Genomic DNA, 14607 nt, shown 5'->3' with positions numbered 1-14607 from the left:
CACTCTTCATTCTGACTCATTAAAAGTACCAGAAAGTTTATCTTTAGTTGGGGAAAAAAATGCTCCTGCTGCAACCTTTAAAAGGTGAGGCCTTGATTTTTCCTTTGCTTAAGTCAGTGATTGTTAAACTGAATTTAAATTTTAGTTCTCATTTACAAAAGTGCATAACAAAGCTAAAATATTATACAAGAGAGTCAAGCTGCCAATAAATATTCAGCTCAGTCTCACCAGAGAAGGAGAAATCTTAGTGGTTGTTGACACGTACAATATGTTGTGGTTTTACTATCTAGGCATCAAAGCTGTGAGATGACAGATTGTTGTTTTTTTGGGCAGCTGTTTTTTTGTTGTGGCACCACATCATGTGATGAAAATCATGACCAATTAGCATAAAACTTCATATTCTGTCACAGTGGATAATTTTCTAAATCCAGCCTTGTTTTTGTAACACATAAACGTCACCATTTGGAACAATGACTATCCTAAATGTACATTTTAAATTCTTATTTAATAACAGTTAGTGAGTGGTAGTAAGAAAAATAAGAAGCAGAATTGGATAAGCAAACAAGGTGAGGAGAAACTCGACAAAGATGGGCCTCAAACCAGTGATCTCTTGCATGAAGCTCGGGGTTATATTCCCATCCAAGAATCTGCTCCCTGACATTTGATGTCCTACTTAAGAGAAGCAGACGTGGATGTCTTGTTGTAAACGTGTGGAAATGTAGATGTATTATAATTTGCCATCAGATGCACCAAAATATTCCAAACTGCATATAAGAAAGTCAGAGTAATGAAATGAAAAAAGAGGGGGAAAAAAATCAGAAATTCCACTTTGAATAATAAAAATAAATAAATACTTGTGGCGATTTTAAATCTGGTGCGAAAGGAGGGAAAGATGTTTTAATGCTGGAAAACAAGAAAGAATAAAAACAGAAAATGAATAAGTAGATAAACAACTCGCACTTGAACATCTCAGATCTAATTTGGCTCATTGGCAACACAAAATGTCACATGTTTGGCTATAAAAAGAGGAGCAAAGAGACCAGGGAGTCTCTTAGAGAAAGAAGACATGAAGAGTCCAGCCACACGGGGGAAAGCTTGCATCATTCCTTTATTTTTACACAGTGCTTTTAACAAGAAGATTTTCATCCTGATGAATGTCTTTGCACCATTTTAGAAATGATCTCTGTTCCCATTAATATCCATCAAAACACATCACATGACCATTCACATACACCATACAGTATGTGCCCTCAAAAAAGCATTTAAAAAAAGCACATGCAGGAAGCCTGGTTGTGGCTCACAGTTAAGAATTGCAAGCAAACCCCTGCTCCTCAGAGGTTATTGAAAAGATCACGGCCCCCGTCAAGAAAACTTAACTTAAATTATTCATTACGATGTGTGTTTCCTCCGAGTGAGTAGAAAGATGATACCGTGCGGCTGCGACATTTTTAATTATAGCACAGTGCTCAGTAGGAGGTGGGCAGGGTCTGGCTTTCTCCCAGCATCTCACACAAACACAAACGAATACACAGTGTGAGTTCATCAGAGCAAGTTGAGATAGCAAAACACATCTTAGTGTTTCAGTATATAAAGGCAAAAGCTTGTTAATGTAATTGCAGAGGGGAGTTCAGGGTTCCTAACACAGACCCAAAATGAATAAATCACATCTTACCTCATAGAACTGCACAGTGAGGAGGAGAAAACCTATTTACAGAATAACACATGCACTCTTTGCATACCTACAGTGTTACAGCTAATTAGAGTTTGTTGGGAGGTTGTTCTTTTAATAGAACTGTGTAATAAATACTAATAAGCCACAGAAAGGTTAAAGAAGACAGGTGTGTTTTCATGTCATGTCTCATATAGTGGTGATAATTGTATGATTTCCATTTGGGTATATAAGAAAAAGCATTTAGCCATGCGGAGAAGTTATTTTTCAGATGTGAAAATTAGCTCTGACATTCGGCGTGATGAGCTGAGGGGCATAGGTGGCGCAGAGCACAGTTACATTTTTAATGCTGAAAATACACTAGAAGTTCATTTTAAGATTCCACTGAGACAGCTAAAACAAGGGATTTAAACATTTAAATGTTTACATTCAGTCCCAGATACAGAAAAAAATGTTTATACAGCATTTATAGTTTAAAAAATTTAAAAATCATCTTTCTCAAAGATATAATGGAAGGGATTTGCATGTTTCCCCTTTACAATGCATAATGTATTTAAGTGCATAAAAGGTAAAGACACAAATGATCGTCAGTCTTTCAAATTACACTGCAGCAGTATCTGTCATTTATTTATAGCTGATAAAAAAAACAGACAAGGGATTACTGTACAGAGTTACACTCACAAGTGCCACTTTACTGTGCACGAAAGAAGCCTTTTGTTAACATTGTCCAGAGGTGGCATCAGCTTCTCTGGACTAGGAGGCATTTAGGATGGACCATCACACAGTGGAGACATGCATAGTGGTCAGAGGAATCAGCATTCCAGATCAAATAAATGTTTCCAATATTTTTTGTACAATTTCTTTCACACATCAATTTGTTTATTGAGCCATTTTTTATATTTTTTTGATTTTGGCATTTTGATCCTACATCATTCATCACCTGCCAACGTGGCAAGTACTTTCTGTATTTATACCTAGCAAACTGAATTTGAATCATTGTTGGTGAGTTGGTTGGTGAGCCCTGGCCAGTACCCTCTGTGAAGTTCTTTCACACGGTAGCATCAATGCAGAAAAGTTCATTGAGATTTTAAAGCACCTTATTCTGCCTTCAAGACGACATCTTTCATTTTCCAACCGGAGGAAAACCACATTCTGCACATATTGTAAAGGAATAACTGTGGGAAAAAAAAGGTACATGTACTGGCCTGAAATCCAGACCTGGAGAATTTTTAAGCAAAAAAAAAGAAAAAAAACCTGATAACACACTTTAAGAAAAGTTTGCATATCTTATAGAACATAGGCTGTGTGGTGGTATGATGGTTAGCACTGCAGCTTCACAGCAAGAAAGTCGCCTGTTCGCCTGTGATGTACCGACAACCTGTCCGGGTCTATCTGCCCCTCACCTGCTAATTGCTGGGATAGAATCCAGCTTCTCTGCGACCCTGAATTGTACAAAGCGGTACAGAAAATGAGTAAATGATGAATAAATGGATGGAAAATGTGACAAAATGACAACTGAAACTCTTCAATGACAGAATGCCTTTAAGTGTTATAAGAAGGAATTGCAACATCATAAAGACGAAAAAGGTTTTTACATTGTTATTTGGTAGTTTGCTGACAACCAAAATAGGTTTAAAGTGTGTTTATTTGTGAGGGGACTTGTACATTTTAGAGTGATTTTATGCTGTACATGGTTTGCTTTCTTTATTCTTGCCAGTCTCGGATCTATAGCTGTCAGACTAAAGCTTGTTCCTGAAAGTAAGAGTTCCTCAGCAAAAATCTAAAAAAGATTGATTAGACTGTTTAGCTGATGGACTCACTATTCAGCAAGGAAAAGTTTATAATACTGACAAGAGTACAAAAAAATCCAAGAAACCATCCATCTTAGTGAGAGGCATCTTTAAAACCCCTGTTTTTTTTTTCCTGTTTGCCTGACTGTTCACCGCTTCCTCCACCCTCCCCCCCCAGCTAATTTACAATGCCTAGGACAGACAGGCGAGCTGCTTGAGTTCCGGGTTGAGATGGGACAAGGGTGTAAGGCGTATCAGTACGCGGATCGACAGGGAAGACACCCTGTCACCGCAGTGTCCCGTCAGCTGCTCCCTGGGGGACAGAGGTCAGAGTCCCTGAGATCACTGGGTGGCAGCTCCCTGACAGATATTATACACAGCCAGCCAACTCAGAATGTGTTTATTCAAATGCAAGGCAGAGCCAGGCTTGCTGACAGTGCAGCCATCCGTGCACTGTGAAGTGGACAGCAGGGAATCAAACACAAACACAGTCCTTCTTGCAGAAACCTTGCGTGCACCGGTAAAAACAACAAAAAAAGAAGGTACAGGCTGATTTTTCTAGAAGAAGTTAATCCTCAAGAGAAGGTGGCTGCAAAAGACATCTGGCTTTTTAAAGTCCATCAAAACCAGTTAAGCTACTTCGATACTTGCACAGCCCTCTGCTAAGGAGTCTCCAGTTTCAAGGTCAGCAGGAAGCTTCACATTCAGTCAGAATGATGCAACAGTCTGGCCCGTTCTTCATCCCACGCTCCACATCACAGCCATAATTAACATAATGAAGATCAATTAACTGTCCCGATGTCTGTCCTGCCACCGCCTTCACACAACACTGCTTGTTCTTTCTTTGCCTTAAGGCAGGAAAGGAAATACACGCCCCATTTTCTTTCTTTTTTTTTGTCCACATTCACCATCATTAATTGGTTCAACGTATGGCTGAGGACAGTGTGATAATAGGGCTTTCATCTCTTTTGTGTTCTTTCAAATTGGCCAACAGTTTTGGAAAGATTCTGCGCTGCTCGTGTGACTGGTGTCGGAGAAACAGGGGAGCGATGAGCACTGATGTCTGATTAAAGGGGAAACATCTCAGCTAAGGACCAAAGGCGGTCATTTAGAGGACTTTAATCTTGCGAGCTTCTGAGAGACTCTCAATGGACACAAGCTAGTCTCTGTCTTATTATAAAATGCTTAAAAAAAGATAAGAAGGCTACAGTATACTAATGATCTCCTCCCAATTAAGAACAGGCTCAGGGGAAATCCTGGAATCACCATGTGGGAAGGGGGTTTGACAACTGCCAGGCAGAGACCCACCGACTTTGTGTTCCTTCACACCAAATGTGCTCCCAGGTTGAAACCGCTGCAGCCCCTCATGCTCATCCAGCCTCACATAACGCAGCAAGCAGAGCTGCAACCTGCAACCTGCAACCTGCGTTAAGAAAATGGGCCGAGGAGCTGTGTGCCCTGCTTCCTGATGGAAAAACTCAGCTTTACTGAGATGTTAAGCTATGTTTGTTTTGCCTTCTCTTTTTTTTTTCTCCTTTCATTTGCCATACAAGTATCTGGTTTTTCCAAAAGATCAGTGTAAGAAGTTTAACTCTTCTTTACAGCCCAAAGATAAAAGGTTGGGGTTATGTTGCTCTGTGCGTGTTAAGGCAAATCATTGTGACCTGCAATACAATGATGGAAAAATACTGCAAACATCAACAAACAGGTTTTTGAATTATTCCTTTTGTTTTAATACTGGAAAAAGAATGGAAAGAGATTTCCAGCATGTTCTTTGATGTTTAAATATATATTTTGGAATTATTAAATTGGCAAAGTTGAAAAGGTTTTGATGGGGAAGAGACGTAAGTTGTACTGTTTTGTTTGGATTTTATCATATCATCTGTTATGTTAGCTGATGAGACTACAAAGACTCGTCCTCTGACACATTGGCACATGAAGCTATTCATGATGAATTAAAGATAAATCCCAGCGCATGAACATGATTTTATTGTTGAATGTGCTGCAGGTGCAGACTTTCCAAGCTGTCTTATTGACCTGAAAAGTTGCATTTTTAATGAATATTTACATTTTTCATGACTGAAATTGAAGAGCAAAGGGCACCAAAAGCTGACCTACATGAAAGGTGTTTTATTTATTTAAGTAATATGTGTGCCCTCCATTGTCAGCTAAAGTCACAAAAGTGATGTAATCCTGGGGGGAAAAAAGCTAATGTTACTTCTTCTATGAAAAAAAAAACTGTGTTAAATATGATTTTATTTCAAAAAATGGTTTTATTATTTTGTAGATTTAAGAGCTTGATTTAGGATACATGTCAGTAACTGTGTATTAACATATCAGTTAATTCGTATAGGGCCAATTCACAACAGTAGTTATTTTAGATAAACTCAAAACAGTTCCAGTTCCAGTCCAATTAAATCTAGTTCCTTATAATTGAATTCAAAGTTATTAATTATAATTATAAGCAAATGTTATTTAAAGCGACACTACAGAAGCTTCCAACCTTAAAACTCTGTGTTCAGACTCGTGTTGGTGGGTCACTGGTGGGGCCATCAATGCCTTGCAGAGTCTTGAGACTGTTTTGCTTTACGGCATTAGTACATGTCAGTATCTGGATGTCAACACACAGGCCGTTTTAAGCATGCACCATTGCTGACTCAGCAAAAAATAAATAAAAAGAGGAAATAGAGATTAGAGATAAGAGTCAACATCAGACCGACTGAAGAGCGCTCAGAGAAAAGATAATCCAGATTAAGTTTAATTGAGGAACACCGCAATGTCAGTTGTGTGTTTTTAAAAAGAAAAGAAAAACACTGTCCTGAACATACATTGGGGGGGTGATAGAGAGGAGAGAAGAGCTATTTTGATTTGTGACTAGATTTCAGAACTGAAGTCTTTATATTCAAAAATTTATGTGGCATAGTAATCTTTTTTTTACACAAAGTTGCGTCTGTCTTTGTACCAAACCAGCTCATACCAGCTTGCATCTGCACTGTGAAAGGAGATGGAGCAAACATATAACTTTTTGTAGTTCAAGAGGGACTCTGGAGAACAAAGGATGACTTAGATTTCTCTGTGCAACATGCATGGAAATCAATTCCAAAACCCAAAAATACCAGTTCCCCTGACTGGTCTGAATAACAAGCAATAGTTGCTACAGCTGCACCGTGCTGCTCCGTGTCACATTTAATGCCTCTCTTTTAGTTTTTCACTGCGTAAAAAGTACATTTTTAATAGGCTGATATATAATTAAGAAAAAGTAGGGTAGGTAGGAAAGTCATATCTTTGCTGGAGATTAAAGATTGACTATTAATCTGGAGAAACATTTGCATGACCTGCTCCGTTATTCAGGTGTCTGGGACTCTGCTAGCAAACAGCTGCTTATTTACAGATCGGACAGAAGCAGTGAGGTGGTAAAACTGTGAAATGTCCTTTTCAGAAATAATGTGTTACCTAAATATAAGGGAGGCAGTATCATCAGAGGGCATCCTGTAGTTTTAGGATCTATTGTTTGGCTTCTGTTTTTCTTTATTTTAACTCAAATCTGAAGCTGTCTGATTTGGACAATGAAAATAGGAACAGAACTGATCACCATCTGGTGGTGAGTTGGATCAGATGGCTGAGGATACTGCCAGACAGACCTAGTGGACCCAAATTAGTTGCCAGTGTCTGCTAGGGGATAATTTTCCTGTAATCATTTCAATTCACCCCTCCAAGAGAGATTTTCTCATGTCCCAAAAGCAATAGGGAAATGGGGTCCAAAATTATTTCTCCTTCAGACGTCCTTTGTGATATCTAAATCAGTGGTCTACAGCTTGTTGATACATCATGTGGTGGCAACCCAAGGACCCACTGTTGGATGCCAGTGGTGGGGGAGGCTGGTTGAAGAAGGTTGGACTCTGAGCTGAATTCTCTTTAAAAAAATAATATTTAGTATTTACCAGCAGTGGTGAATGTTATTCAAGCAAAATGTGGGCCATGTTTTGGAGGGACCTTCAAGACTTAACCCATTTGCACCTTGAATTATGTTACCAAATCACCATTTGTGTGTGTGTGTGTGTGTATGTAAGTAAGCAAGCCAGATGAAAACCCAAAACATCCATGGGATGCTTACGTTGGTCAATGACATTCCCCAACAAGTGTTAAAAACCTGGAGCAACTCAATATTCTGTTAAAACTGAAGAGGCTTTTTGAATAAGAGCTGAAAAGTCATCAATAACCTATAAAATAAGTCTGGTTGCCCCGTATTTAAGCACATAAGATTACAATGACCTGGATAACTGAGAATCTACAGTCTTTTGGGTATAATCGCAGAAGGCTTTACAGCATAGACTTGTAGTTTGGAGTGGGATGCAAAAGGAAAATGGGAAGCACCTCCAAATCTAAAACCATAGTTTTCAGCTGCCTCGTAAGACATTCTTTTAAAAGGATTTTATCTGGGTGGAGATCACAGACTTGATCTTGGACTCCCTAGGAATATTTGATATTCTTGTGTGGTCAATATGTCTGCATCTGTTTTGTCAGTTTTGGTTGGGATACCCTACTTTCCATACCTTAGTTGTCTTCAAATTATGCTAAGCTTATTTGAAGTGCCACAAGTACTTAGCAAAACCATCAGTATTTGACAAAAATAGCTGAATTTTAACTGAAGTTTAAGTCTAAGGTTGCAGTGCTCGCTAGGGTAGAGAGCTGTAAAAAGGAGGTGGGTTGGCCTCCGTGTGTGTGTGTGTGCGTGTCCTTTGCTGTAGTCTGAAGGTTTGTGATAATTAATATGTTTAGTGAGCTTGATGAATGAGGACAGGTGGAGGATTTCATCATTCCTAGACAGACTGACTCCCTCCCTGGGCAAGAGGGTTCCGTGACCCTGCCCAACATCTTGAAAAAACACAACCCTCTATACACTGCTGGATCTACCCTTGAAACTTGTGTGTGTTTGTGTGAAACTGTGTGTGAATGCTTAATGGTGCAGCTCAGCTATGCCTAAGAAGCAAACCAAAGTACACCTGTTAATGATATGTTCATGTAAATTAAGTCATTATCAAGTGCTGGGAATATCTATGCATACTTTCAGGAATTATATGCATGGAGTATGTTCTATGCTTTAAGTCTGAGTGTGTGTATCTATATGTGTCTTTCTCAGAGGGTAATTACTCTATGTCATATGTAGGAGTGTGATTAATGAGGCTCTGGTCAAAAGGCTGTGAGCATGGATGTCCTGGCTTTGGTCCTGAAGCACAGGTACAGATATGAGAGGATCATTTATATTTTCCGTCTTCTTAGCTGACACCTTCCGGCTCTACACCACATTCTTGTTTAGGTCTTTGTTAACTTAGAGTCAAACAAAAAGAGAACACTGTCAGTGTAACACCATACAACACTATGCTGTAAACAAAGAAACTGAGGCTTTTATAGAGAATCAATGGCTCACAAAAATTCTTATCTAAACTTTGAGTGAAAGAGTATCTGTTCCTAAAATAAAGACATATAATTGATATCTAAACACAAGCAGATTTAGGAACAAACTTATATGAAGTTGGCTAAAATAAAATAAAAGACTACAAAAAGGCGACTATAAATGCCACAGACTGATTAAAACCGTCTAGGAAAGGATGAGGAACATGACAAAAATCAAGTCATTGATCCTACAAAACTCCCCTGATCTCCGACCCAATCATCAAGCATCTGTACGAGGCTGCAAATACAATACTCAAATCTGCTCCTTACATCCACAAACCTGCAGAACTCACCAGAGATCACTGGCGCTTTCTATAATGAATAACACCTGTTTTGTTGGCATGGGGGGGAATAAAGGATCAACATTTTCAGTTTCAAATTCAAATTCAGCAATGAAATGCTTTGTGCATCTAACTCCACACAGTTGAACACAACAGGAAAAAGAACGAAAACAAACAAAAACAGTGACAGATTTGCAGTGAGAAAATAATAAGAAAAACAGTAGTACATACAAAAAGTGTTGGAGCAGGCACGACAGGTATATATATATATATATATATATATATATATATGTATATATATATATATATTAGTGTGATTAATCGCATTGTAATGCGTAAAATGGCTCTTTCCTTTAAAAGAAGGCTTATAGCTATATAAAGAAAATGCAGTAAATTTTGGTTTACTAACACGACATCAGGGGTCTCCAACCTGCGACTCTGGAGCCGCAAGCATCTCTCTGGACCTTCCACAATGCCTGTAAATACGTGGCTAAAACATTTTTTTTTTAAATCTATCTTTCTCGTCATTAAGTTGGAAACCAGGGACTTTTTCTTTACTTTACATAATTTTCCACAAATATTTACATCCCTTAGAAGAAAGTCTATTTATCCTCTTTTTATGAAGGGTTAATGTTTTTCTTTATTTTAAAACCTAAAAACAGAAATAAAAATGTGATTTTTCAAAAATAACAAATATCCTATGGTGGCTCTTCATTAAAAAAAATATTAAGTTGCATTTTTGAAAAGTCTTCTAACATTTGCGTCTCTTAAGAAGTTTTATTTAGCCGGCTGAGAGAAAAATGGCTCTTTGGATTGTAAAGGCTGCAGACCCCTGCACTAAACACCTAAACAGATTTAGCAGCAGTTTTCTCTTTAAACAGCAACTGTTAAAATATTTCTTCATATATATTTATAAAATCAAATATTTATGAGAAAGAAGGATGACATGTTCAGGATTTACTAACTAAAAGGTAAAAAGTCAGCAGGATGAATTTAAAGCTGTGAAGCTGCTTCCTTCTAAACACAGAAGGAACAATATGTGATGAATATCAGCATCAGGTGAACAGACAGAAAGCAGGATTAGAATCTCACAGCTTCTAGATGGTGAGGAGAGAGAAATATTCACAATATGCACAATAACTTCCATCCATGCACCTTCAGTGCTTCATTATCAAGATTTTTGGCCTATAAATTCTCTAAACTTTAATTTTTAGCTTGACTGCACCTGCAGCCTCCGCTACCAGGAGTTAAGGGGTTAAGATCTTGTTTTCGGGTGTAGCATCAGGTCTGTAGATGTAACTATAAACATGTGTGGTATCCACAGAAAGTCCAGAATCTCATCTACCAGCTCAGCAAAACCATTTCTATGACCACAAAACACAGTTAAGACAACGAACAATTCAAAAGCCAAGTAGGGGAGACTGGGGTCAGTTACAACTGGGGACGGTCTTATTCCTCCATACAGAAACATGCTACAGTGATGACACTCATACTGCACATGCTCAGTTAGACTCTCCCCCCACCAGAAACACAGAAGTCACATTTAACATCTATTGCTGCATTTTATGGAAAAAAACTTGTTTTGGAGGTATGAAAGTAATCTTTTTCTTTTACTGTACTTTTGTCATACTGTCCTGGGGTCTCATTTATAACCGTTGCGTACGCACAAAATGGGGCCTGAAACTGGCGTACGCCTCTTTTCACGCAAAGGTTGTGATTTATAAAAAACAAACTTGACGTGAAAATGTGCGGTCTTTCACGGCAGCTCTGACCCATGCGTACGCTGGTTTTGGAGGCTGGGGGAATTGGCGACACAGATGGAGAGGTGGGGAATTAACAACACACTGCATCCAGAGTCCTCTTGTGGCAGCGTGGGGTCCTGTCACCATGTCTCCAATTAATTTTGCGCTCTGGCTGTATGACCGCAGATGTGATTTCGGCTCACTGGTCAGCGTGCATGACTTCAACCCGGCAAGAGTTCATAACCCGTCTCCGCTGTCTATGCGTCCTGCTACACTCTTCCACATCCAATTTCTCTATATTGCAGGAGAACAGGCCGACATTAAAAGGCAATTTGCAGCAATGCCCGGTTTTCCTAATGTAATCGGCGCAATTGACTGCACTCATATTGCTATAAGGGCCCCATATGTCGATGAATTCATGTATGTCAATAGGAAGCATGTGCATACTATCAATGTTCAAGTCATATGTCAATCCAACATGATGTTGACAAATGTAGTTGCACGATGGCCTGGCTCTACACATGACTCTTACATCCTAGTGCAAAGCAGTGTAGAGAAGAGACTGCAGGCGGGCGCTGTACGTGATGGCTGGCTTCTTGGTAAGACAATAACTTTATATTGACAACCAGCTTAGCCAGATGCAGACCACTGATGCACTGTTTCATTGAAATGCAGGGGACAGTGGCTACCCCCTCCGGCGCTGGCTCCTGACCCCCTTCCCAAACCCCCAGAGCGCAGAGGAGACCCTGTTCAATACCGCTCACTCCCGTGCGCGCTCAACTGTAGAGCGCGCCATCGGCCTTTTAAAATGCCGGTGGCGGTGTATGGATGCGTCAGGGGGTAGATTATTGTACCATCCCCAAAAGGTGCGCAGGATCGTGAGGGCGTGTGGCGTGCTGCACAACCTGGCACTGAGGCACGGCATCCAACTACCTCCTGGCCTCCCCCCTCCTCGGAATGCCGACCCTCACCCACAGCCCCCTCCCAGACACAGGGAGTTCCAACACGGGGCACGGCTCTGTGAGGAGGTCATGCAGCGATTAAGCAGACAATAAGGTTCACTTTTTCACAAGCTCTTTTAATGTGTTTGAAATGTCGAACATAATGTCACACAAATTATGCAGTGTTGTTCTGATTTCCTTCAGTTCATTGATGGTTTCTTTTTGATCTCGCCATGGTCCGCTCTGTCCCGCTCACAGAGTTAACTGAGGTAACTATGTGTTGCCACTCACGACACTTACTCTTATTTGTCACGCCACTACTGTGGCTACCAAACAAAATAATTTTTCGACTCTCCACCTCACTCACTAATGCATCGATTTCTGCCTCTGTGAAGTTGCGTTTTTTGGTTCGCTTCCCTGCGGTTGCCGTTGTTCATGGATCACAACATGGATCAGCTGGCTCATTTTAATACACGCTGAGGTACTTTGCATTGACCATTTATGGTGGAAAGTGGGTGTGTAGTGGGCGGAACATGAGCCAAATTCACCTGCGCAAACTTCAAGGACAAGTGTGATTTATAAAGGGGAAATTGCTTGCACCTGTGCGTACGCACGGTTTTATAAATCAGAATATTTTATGGCGTACGCCAACTTCCGGTTTTGGGCGTAAGTACACTTTTAGTAAGAATCCTACGCACAGTTTTATAAATGAGACCCCTGGTCTTTTGTGTGAATTAATCAAAACTTACTGAGGTTGAATCACTGTTTTGTTGACTTCTCAGTCACATTGTTAGCATGTGTCAAGGACAGTGTGTCTAGATAGCAAATGATGTTCTGTCACAGTTGTCAGGTTGGGAACATAATAATATAATAATATATTTAATAATTTATAATAGTATAATATAATAATTATAATAATAAATAATCATTTTAAATGTATTATGTTGGTATTCAGTATGCCACGAGTGAGGATAAGGGTTACTGAAAGAGGGGTTCCCCTCAGTATTTTGGAACAAGCATCAAACATCATCAGGGATGAAGGCAGGTCAGTCAGGGCAGTGGCCAAGGACTTTGCCATCTGTCACACCACCTTATTCCGATTCCATAAAAAGAGAGAGAAACTTGCAGGCTCAGATAAGTTACCACGTGCAGGGTACTGGACCACCAGAAAAGTGTTCTTAGAGGAGACCAGTATGGCTATCAGGTGCACCGCTGCAGCAGCGAAGGTAGACATGGCTGCCATGTTTCTGTGGGCAAAGTTAGCGGCCAAATCCCCCCCCCAAAAAAAAGAAAGAAAAAAAAACTTAACGCATGATTAAAAAGAATTAATGGCATTAACGTGCCCAGCACTAATATGTATATATATATATATATATATATATATATATATATATATATAATACACATAAAAAAACTAAAAACTTCTGGTAATTTCATTTTTATGAGGAGAAAATAGAAATAAATAAAATAAAAAGAAAAGAAGCTAATCTGTTTTAGAATTGTGCACAAATCAAAACACCCACAGCTGTCTGAAATGTCACAGGAGACTCCTTTAGTCATATTTTATATGCATAACCAAATGAAAATCTTTCTGCGGGTTGTTCCCTGACAAGCATAAAATATTCAATTTAAATGTGGTTACAAATTAAAAATACTACAGGCACGAGCAGTGTGCTCCAGCACTACTTTTCCTGTCCTGACCACAGGGGTAGGAGCAGAATTTAATACAAAGCTCACTGTCAAATTACTACATCTTGCATGTAAGGTACTCACCAGCCTGCAACCCCCCCCCAATTTCCTTCACCGTCTGAGCAGTGGATGAGTGGACAATTACAGGGCAATTGCACTGGGCTTTGGGGAGCAGTGGTTCTGAATGCTCCCTGTGGTCGACTGGTTGGCGGGTGTTTGCGTTGGGGACAGGGGAGCTGGCTGGAAGGAGGCCCTCCTGTCTCCAGCAGAAAAAGTGGGAGTAGAGGTTTAATTTAGCGGATGGTGGCTCATATACGCTCTGGGCGTCACATAGAGTAGCACACATACATATCTGTGCATACTTTGTTACAGACAAGCGAGTCAAACTGGGGGTTGTGGGGGCGGGGCTGTCCTCTTGCTGGCAGGCAGCTACAGAACTGGGAAATATGCCATTTGAACAGAGACAAGTGCAGAGTTTGGAAGGCTGTGAATCCTTTTCTTCGCAGTCACATTTGCAAACGCTTCTTCCCGACCTTGGTGGCATGTCTGTTCTTATGAATTTTAATTAGCAGAAGTAGATGAATAGAAGTGTTGCCGTTTTTAAAGAAGGGAAATGCACTGTGATGCTTTTTTTTTCAAGGTCATACATTGGTCTACTTTAGTCCTCAGTGTGTGGTTATTAGTTTCATTTACTGATCAGAGAGTATTTAAACCAACTCATTTATTTTCTTTTTTAAAGTTTCATTAAAAAAATTTGAAAAAAATATCATACTATTGGAAAAATAAGAAGCCTTCAAAGAGGATAAGAACTCTACTCGTGTTTTTTTCTGCCTCCTAAGCAGACATAGAGTAGAAGTCCTAATGACTGAACCACCAAACACTTTATTATTATATATTTATTATATATATATATATATATATATAATAAAGGTTTGAGGTTTGAGTTGCTCCTCTGGTGACCTAGTTGCATGATTCTCCAAACTGTGAGTGTTTTGATCACTGTCTACTACAAGTAACAAATACTGACTACTATCACAAATC

At 39.6% G+C, this 14607-nt stretch overlaps 1 protein-coding gene across 1 annotated transcript in view; it reads left to right on the top strand.

Annotated features, from left to right (window-relative positions):
- Positions 1–14607, top strand: part of dntt (deoxynucleotidyltransferase, terminal) — a 125887-nt gene that overhangs the window by 72833 nt on the left and 38447 nt on the right. The window lies entirely within an intron of this gene.

This window comes from Melanotaenia boesemani, chromosome 16, assembly GCF_017639745.1.
Source record: "Melanotaenia boesemani isolate fMelBoe1 chromosome 16, fMelBoe1.pri, whole genome shotgun sequence".
Taxonomy (NCBI): Eukaryota; Metazoa; Chordata; class Actinopteri; order Atheriniformes; family Melanotaeniidae; genus Melanotaenia; species Melanotaenia boesemani.
Note: the sequence above shows the minus strand (reverse complement) of the source record. Positions and strands in the feature narration are given on the sequence as shown.